Here is an 8,178-nt window from a genome sequence, read left to right on the forward strand (position 1 = left end):
CCAACTTAGAGACTGGCCCCACTGAAGAGGTAGATGAGTCTTGAGGAGGAAGGATCCGGAAACAAGGCAGTGGGTTACAGCCTTCCCTAAAGAGAATGACTGCCATTTCTCAGGTGATGGTACACTGAGGCTGGAAAAATATCCAAACACTTCTACTACTACTGGACACAGGATCTGAGCTGACATTGATCCCAGAGGCCCAAAGTATCACGATGGCACCTGTTAGAATGTGGCTTATGAGGTGCTGGTGTTAAAAGGAGTTGGGAAATAGGGACCAGATCACAGTGAGCTGACTGGGTCCCTAGACTGACACAGTGGTCATTTCTCCAGTGCCCAAGGTGATAATTCTAAGTGATATACTTGGCAGTTGGACCAATGAGCCTCACATTGGATCACTGGTTTGTGGGGTACGAGCTATCACCTTATGAAGGTCAAGAGGAACCTCTGACACTGGCTCCGACCCCAGGCCAAGAGAGCAAGTCAAAACCAGTATCAGATCCTGGTGAGGATAGAGGGGTAAATTAGAGATCAGGGACATCATTGGAGATGTATGGGATGCAGGGAAAGAGGAGATAGGAGAGCCACAGGGATGAAGAGGGTGGAGGTGGTGAGAAGTTTTAACACTCTCTCTATTGGGGAGGGAGGAAGGGAATGGAAATGGTGAGAGGGACGATAGAGGCTTCCACTGGATCCACCAGTAATGTTTCCTAGGGCACTGGTGGATGCAGGAGATTTTGCTTTCTGCTTCCTTATCCATTTGAGCATGTCTGAAACAGCACACCATGACCTTAAAAGTCCTTGGAAAAAGTGGGAGAGGGCAGTATCCACACACAGGCAGGAACCATGGTGGAGGGCGGGGGTGGGGGGGGGGGGGGTGGCGGGCATGCTTGAGGAGAAGGATTGAACATTTACAGTGTGCCCAATCTCCCCTGATCTTCAGCATGGCCAGCTTCTCAGGTGCAGACCCAGAGAAATTGGGCCTTTGAGTTAAACAGGCAAGAGGGGTTCAGGTACCCCAGGCTTCTCCAGGAGGTCAGCCAGAGAGGGATGCAGGAGGGAGAGGTGACTGAAGACAGAGGAGTATGAATGGGAAAGAGAGGGAGGAAGGTAGGGGGAAATGGAGGGCTGGTTGTTGGAGTAGGGGTTGGGTGGCAGACAAGGGAAAAATTCTAACACTCCAGGGCCTAAATTCTAACACTCCTTGGCTTTACCAAGGGAAAGACCAGTTCCCAGACATGAGGGAAGCTGGGAATCTCCAGTTTCAGGAAAATCTGAGAGACAGCTGGTAATCCACACCCACTGCTACCAGCACTGGTAGGCCTTGGTTGTGCTTCCTTCTGGACATTGAAAACATACTTGTACATACACTTATATGAATTCTCAAATGTTAGATACAATTGACTGTGTGTGTGTTTCAAGTTACCAGTGTGAATCCAACTCCATAATTCTGCGACTTGCAGCATGCAGTCAGGAGGATGCTTTTGAAATCTGTGCATGGGGCCTGATGTGTTCCTTTGGACTGCCAGGTTTTAATCCACTGGATGTGATGCCACGTTGCATTCATCCATCTCCATATTGATGGGAATTTGGAGTCTTCCCAGTTTTTCCCATCACAAGCATCTTTGTGCATGTGTTCTTGTGCACTACAGGTAACAGCCATGTCTCTAGAAGATGCACCAGGCAGCAGACTTGCCTGAACACGGAGGAAATAGCATTTCATTTTATTTTTACTTTCACTTTTAAGGTCTTTGGCTCAAAGCAAGGACTCTGGAACCAGACTGCCTGGTTTCAATCCTGCCATTGATCCAGATGAGCCAAATGACCTTGAGCCAGTAGCTAAACCTCTTGTACCTGTTTCCTGTAAGAAGCCAGTAATAGTGGGTACTTAAGTCCTAGGATTGGCGCAAAGATGCATTACATTTTAGCTACCGTGCTTAAAGTAGAAGCACTGTAGAAGAGTAGAAGTACTTTTAAAAGAGTGCCAGGAACAGAGTCCATGCTGTATACCATTGCTTTTCCTGGATTCTGCCAAATTACCCACCCAAATGGCTCTTTTCAACACCACAGCAGGGGTTGGCTCCTAACCTCTCCCACCTCTGAATGGTTAACCTCTTTGAAGATCACAAACCTAGAGTGTGAAAACCGATTTCTGGTTTTAGTTTGCACCCCCAGGAGCATCAGTGGTGAGCATCTTTTGCAGTGTGGCCACTGGAATTCCCTCTTCTTTAAATTGCTTCGGAGTGGAGGAGGAGCTGAGGGAGTGGTGCCAAGCCCAGCCTATCCCCAGAACCACCTGCAAATAATGTTTGCTGAGAACACAGGCCTGGGACGATCTGATCACCTATCTAACGGAGCAGTTGAATCAGACCGTTTAAGCAGTAAATAGGACACTCTTTGCTCTCTGGCCATTTAAGGAGAAAGTACGCCTACCACTGATCACTGATCACTGCCTGTGGGATTCTTCTGCCCGTTCTCCTATTGGGTGGTAAGGCTCGCGGTGGAAGGGAGGATGGCAAATGCTTTCAGCACGTGCTAGGCGCCCAGCGCCTCCATCCTGACATTTCATCCTCACCTCCCAGGAGACCAGCGCCCTCAGTACCCTCCTGCCTCCCGCTCCACCCACTTTGTACACAGTCAGGGCTCAGGGCTGTGACTCTAATCGGAAAGGGGGGAGGTGGGTAGGACAGGAGGAGGTGGGATGAGAGGCTTGACAGAGGTACTCGCACCATAACCTTCACCCGCCAACTCGCCAGCTGCCCAGATGGCCCTTGCGCTTGGCAGCGGACCAGAGGAGGCCCTTGACCTCATTGGTTATGCCTCGGAGTGGACCAACAAGGCGTGTGCTGGTTGGCGGGAACCAGACCAATGAGGAGGTGGTGGCGCAGTTGTCACAGGCATGCTGAAAGCCTCGCGTCGTTTGCGGCGACCTCCTGCATGCAGTGCCTGTGCTGCTTGACGGCGCGCTCCTGGCAGGCCCGCCTCACCTGTCCTGACCGCCACCACCAGCACCACCACCGCCACCGCGACCTGGGTGATAAATCGTCACCGCCCCAGTTCCGGGGGCCACCCAGATCGTGACATGAACTCCCGGGATGATGAGGTGTCTGTTGGGGGAGCAGGTTTTGGCCTCCAGGGCGGGGAGCAGACCAGGGTCCATCAGGCCAGTTCTGCAGCCCCACGAGGACCCAGACTGGGCCCCGAGCTGGGGGCACCGCAAAGCGGCGAGGGTGGCTTCCCAGATCCTGAGGGCTTCAAGTCAGAGTGGGAGGTGCTGGATGCCGGAGGGCTGGTGCTGTGGGGCCGCGAAGGCCGGCCTGGCACCCCGGTTAACGACAAGGGGGATGCTCTGCAGTTGACTGACGAGTCCGTGGCGGCCATCCTGCGGCAGCTGAGCGACCTGGACGTGCTGGCCATCAGCAGATACCCATACCCAGAGAGCTACGCAGCCAGTGAAGTGTTCATCTTGTGGGCCAACCTCGAGGCGGGTCCCGGTGGTCGAGGCGCCGCCGCCCAGAGTAGTGGGGAAGTGGCGCCGGTTGCAGTCTGCCCTCTCCAGGTTGGCGGGCCCAAGGCGGGTCGGGCCTGGGGGAACCCTAAGAGAGGCATTAAGAGTCGGTTGAACGTGGCTGTGGATCGCCAGTGGCCCCCACGGAAGGCTCAGCCGGGCTGCTGTCTGACCCCGAGTCCTTTGGTGAGTTCAGTGAGATAGAGCTGATGAGGGTGAGAGCATTTATCCCAAAGAAGGAGGCCAGGCCAAGCTCAACAGCCCTGAGGATCCCGGGTACACACTCAGACACTCGAATGTCCAAGGCAGGGAGAATCTCCTTAACGTGCCAGGCACTCTTCTATCCTCGGCTCTGCGAGGATTCACTTCGGTTGTGGAAAGGCAGGGCAAGCAGGGCAATAGAGAGCCGGACACCTCTTCCCCTAAGAAAATGCAAAGCATGCTCTGGGGGAAGGGAGGCAGTGGGCCCAGCTACCCGGGAGTAGCAGTAGCAGCAGCTTCTGCAGTGGCCACTACAGGCAGCCTGCTGCCAGCCACTCCAGGAGGAAGGGGGCCCAGGAGGAGAAAGAAATCCCTCAGGGGAGCCTCCAAACCTGCCCTGGGGGAACCTTCTCTTCCTGGGAGCAGGGAATCTCGGCCACTCCCCTGGATCTGGCCACCTTCCCCTGAGTCTCTGACATCCCGCTACTTGGGAGGTCCAAGAGGTATACCTTGGTCCCTTTGGGAACCAAAGAGTCCAAGCACATGGGCGCTGGGAAGAAATTCATGGTCAGGCGGGTGGGGCAGGTGGTATCCATGCTGGCGATGGCGGGAGAAGACAACAACCCAAATAGAGACCCATTCCCAAAGGCCCAAGTGAGTAGACCAGGCCCCTCCTCTCTCCCCACTGTTCCCCCTCCCACCCTCCCCAAGACACACTTCTTCACCCTCTGTCCATCCCTCAGGGGTCGTCAGTGGGTCATTAGGATGCCAGATTGCGGTCCTTTTACTAGGGACAAACGTTAAGGTAGCACTTCGGGTGTGCTGGGTTTGGTTCTCTACCCTTGGCCTGTTTCCAGCCTCCTCCACGAGGCTGGGACTGGAGTGAAAGGGAGGGTTGGTAGCCGAATTGGGTCAAGGGGACCCGTTAGAAACTTCACAGAGCCTTGATCTTTAGATGCAGCACTTTCCTGAAGCTTACTTCCTAGCTGTTCCCCAAACCTTCTTTGCAGGGGACCCGGGCTTTCTCAGTGCTGCACTGTTGTCCCCAGCTCAGCTCTGCCTGCTGGCCTGGGGCCAACTGATGGAGAAAGTGCTAAAGAGATCAGCCTTTCAATTCTCTTCCCAAGCCTGTGCCTCAGCCTGGTCCTGAATCACATGTGCACACGCGCACACACACACACACACACACACACACACAGACATAGACATACAAATGCACTGGTACACACATAGAGAGACATAGACATACAAATGCACTGGCATACACACACACGTATCCTTAGTCCAGATTGGTGAGAAATTTTTGTTTTAGCTACCCACTCACAGGCCATAGCCATCTTGTCCATGGATGCATCATGGAGAACCCAGCAGTGGCGACCTCAATATCAGAGGCCTGCAGGATCCAGGAAATTCAGAGCCCATGGCCCTGAACCGGGCAGAAGTCATGCCCAGAGGGCCTGACCCCCCTTTTGATATGGGGGCAGGGGACCAGGGGTGAGGGCAGAAACCTTTCTCTATCTTTCTCTGCTGGGGGCTCAGCCTTGCTCCCAGGCAGCTTCTCCCATGGGAAACAGGGTGTCAACAGGCCTGGCCCTGGCCCCATCATCCTCTGTGTGGGGTCTGTTTGGCAGAGGTGATCAGTGACATTGCCCCACAGCTACTCCAGATTGTAGACCTGCAGGCTAATAGCCTTTTCTGTGAAGTGCTGTTTGCCCACATTGCTCTGCCAGGTGCTGGCTGTGGCTACACCTCTGGGAAGCTCGAACCCAGAACCATGGGATTTGCAAACCACAGTGGTGAAAATGCTGCCCCTGGGGAACAGGGGAGGCAGGCCCAGAGAGAAGGTTTGGGTTGCTGGGCAGAGCAGGGGAGGCCTGTTGCCAGCAGAGGGGGGTGCTGGCTCACCTCCCGTTAGACCCGGCTTGGCCCTTTCCACTTCACTGGGAACCTGGGAAGCTGGATTGTGTGTCCTTTCCCTGTCAGGTGACCAGGAACCAACTGACCATTCTCCGAGAGTGGAAAGGCAGCAGCAGCCACCAGGAACCCAAGGCTGTCTTCAGGTAATGCTTCCTCTGGCTCCTGGAAATGCACACCCAAACCCCATGGTGGGATCTGGGTCCAAGTTCAACTGACATGTGTGAGGGCCCCCTCCCTCGTCCCCATCCCACACCCCCTCAGCTCCTTTCCACTGAGAAAAGTCTTTCCCTTGCCAGTCTGGACACCGGGCTTTGGGATGGAGGGCCCCAGGGGAGAGGAGAGGAGGAGAGGGGAGGCGGGTGTATACTAACCATTTCTCTTCTTCCATTGTCTGCTGGCCTAGTGTCTGGTGCTACAGAGAGAAATAGATGACCTTAAGGAGCAACGTGGTATGAGGAACCAGGGACAGAGAGCAGCGAGTTCTTAGTGCAGAAGCGGGGTGGGCTGCCAGTGCAGGGGGCCTTGCGGGGATCAGTATTCCTGTGGGGAGGAGAACCTAGCAAGCCTGATCCTGGAGCTTGCTGTGCATGTTCAGCTTGGCGTGCGGACAAGTAGCAAAGTACTGTGTGGACTGCGAGCACACTCTGCCAGCCGGATGAGTCCAAAAGAGCTCCTTCTGATAGGACTTGTAAAGATGCCTTGTTGATCCTTCCCTTTAACTGCTGCTTGGTGTGGCCTCTAAGGTTCTTGTTGGATTGTTTGTTTGCATGGTTTGGGCGTGGCCCCAAGCTTGATAGCTGCTGACACATTTTGTTTCCTTTAAGGAAAGGGCTCCACATTTAATTCAGGTGGTGGGGAGGATCAGGTCCAGAGCTCTTTGGATCGGGGCTGGGAGGGGACTGGGTTTCAGGTTTCAGGTCCAGGAGGTTGCCCACGGGGACAGGGAGACAGGCTTCTATATCCCCTCTGTCTGGTGTGCCTGCTTATGCCCCTCCCTGTTGCAGCCTCCATGCGGCACCTGGCTGACGAGTTCCAGATCCTTTGAAGTGAGTGTTACACACACCATACCCCTTCCCACAGCCCTGGCTGTTGAGCAGGGCTGTGGACTGGCCCTGGCTTGAGGCTATTCCCTGACCCTGTTGTTTCACAGGTTGAGCCCATGAGGAGCAAGCTGTTACCTCTGGGGCCGGCTAGCTGTGGCCAAGCTTATTCCCTCCTGTTCTGCCTCCACCAGGGCATCCTCTCCCCCTTGTTTTGCCCCCTCTCTGCCCCAGTTTCACAGCAGTTTTTGATTAAAGAACTTCTCGTGTTCTGTGTTCTGTCCTCTCTCTGGGGGGTAGGGGTTGGGGGAGTGGGGTGAGGCCTGGGGAGCTGATGTGGGGAGCTGCCCTACATCAGAGCCTGTTCAAGAACAGTACCTCTGGCATCCTGTGGTGGGGACTCTGGGTCAGCCTCTGCTACCATTCCGGCCATCAGGCCAGTGGAGTGCCCCCAGTCTAGGTTCTGTGTGGGCTCTGTCTGGCCACGTTGCCACATCCTCCCTTTCCCCTAAAGGCCCTCTTCTAGTTCTCTAAACACCCTATTCTGGGATTTGGCGGTTCCCATTCATCACTGCCATCTGCCTCCCCATCAGAAGGAACTCATTACCATGTCACAGAGCTCCAATCCATCCCCCTTCTCTCACTGTTCTCATTGTCCTGCTTACCCTGACCACTCTGCTTTCCTGTCAGAGCACCCTTGATGCTCACAGGATGAAAGTTCAGGGTAGTTGCTGAGATGGAGGTCAGGAGAGGCGTCTGGTGCCAACCTGGGGCAGAGTGCACCCTGGCAGCTAGAGGTGGATGGTCCAGTCCTTGGAGCTTTCACATCCTCCATGCCCTAGCCATCTTGCCAGCCTACCCTCCTCCAGCCTGGTTGTCTCTCTACCCTTGAGTGGAAATGGGCCCATCGGGCTCTATGGCAAGTGAGGTTGGTAGGACTATGTTCTTACAAGGTCTCCATCAAATACTATTCCACCAGTCCCATGAAACAGATTTTCCTGCAAAATTATACTTCCCAGAGTGTCCCAGCTCAGTCTCCCAGACTACTTGTTAGGGCACACACGATTGGGTCTGATATCCATGTTCAATTTCACAGTAATCCAAGTCTATGCCCCAGCCAGTAATGCTCAAGAAGCTGAGGTTGAGCGGTCCTATGAAGACCTACAAGACCTTATAAAACTAACACCCAGTGGAGAGCTAAGATGGCAGAGGAATAGGACGGGGAGATCACTTTCTCCCTCACAAAGTCATCGAAAGATCATTTGAACACTGAGCAAACTCCACAAAACAACTTCTGATCGCTAGCAGAGGACATCAGACACCCAGAAAAGCAGCCCATTGTCTTTGAAAGGAGGTAGGACAAAATATAAAAGATAAAAAGAGAGACAATAGAGTTAGGGATGGAAATCCATCCCAGGAAGGGAGTCTTAATAGAGGAGGTTTGCAAACACCAGGAAACGCTCTCACCGGGGGATCTGGGGGAAGTTTTTGAATCTTGGAGGGCAACCTAACTGG

General features: G+C 54.1%; 1 pseudogene; it reads left to right on the forward strand.

The window, feature by feature from the left end:
* Positions 1–3,079: 3,079 nt before the first annotated feature.
* LOC133052156 (uncharacterized protein CXorf49 homolog) lies at positions 3,080–6,668 on the forward strand (annotated as a pseudogene).
* The last annotated feature ends 1,510 nt before the right edge of the window (positions 6,669–8,178 follow it).

The sequence above is a fragment of the Dama dama genome, chromosome X (assembly GCF_033118175.1).
Source record: "Dama dama isolate Ldn47 chromosome X, ASM3311817v1, whole genome shotgun sequence".
In the NCBI taxonomy this organism is placed as follows: domain Eukaryota; kingdom Metazoa; phylum Chordata; class Mammalia; order Artiodactyla; family Cervidae; genus Dama; species Dama dama.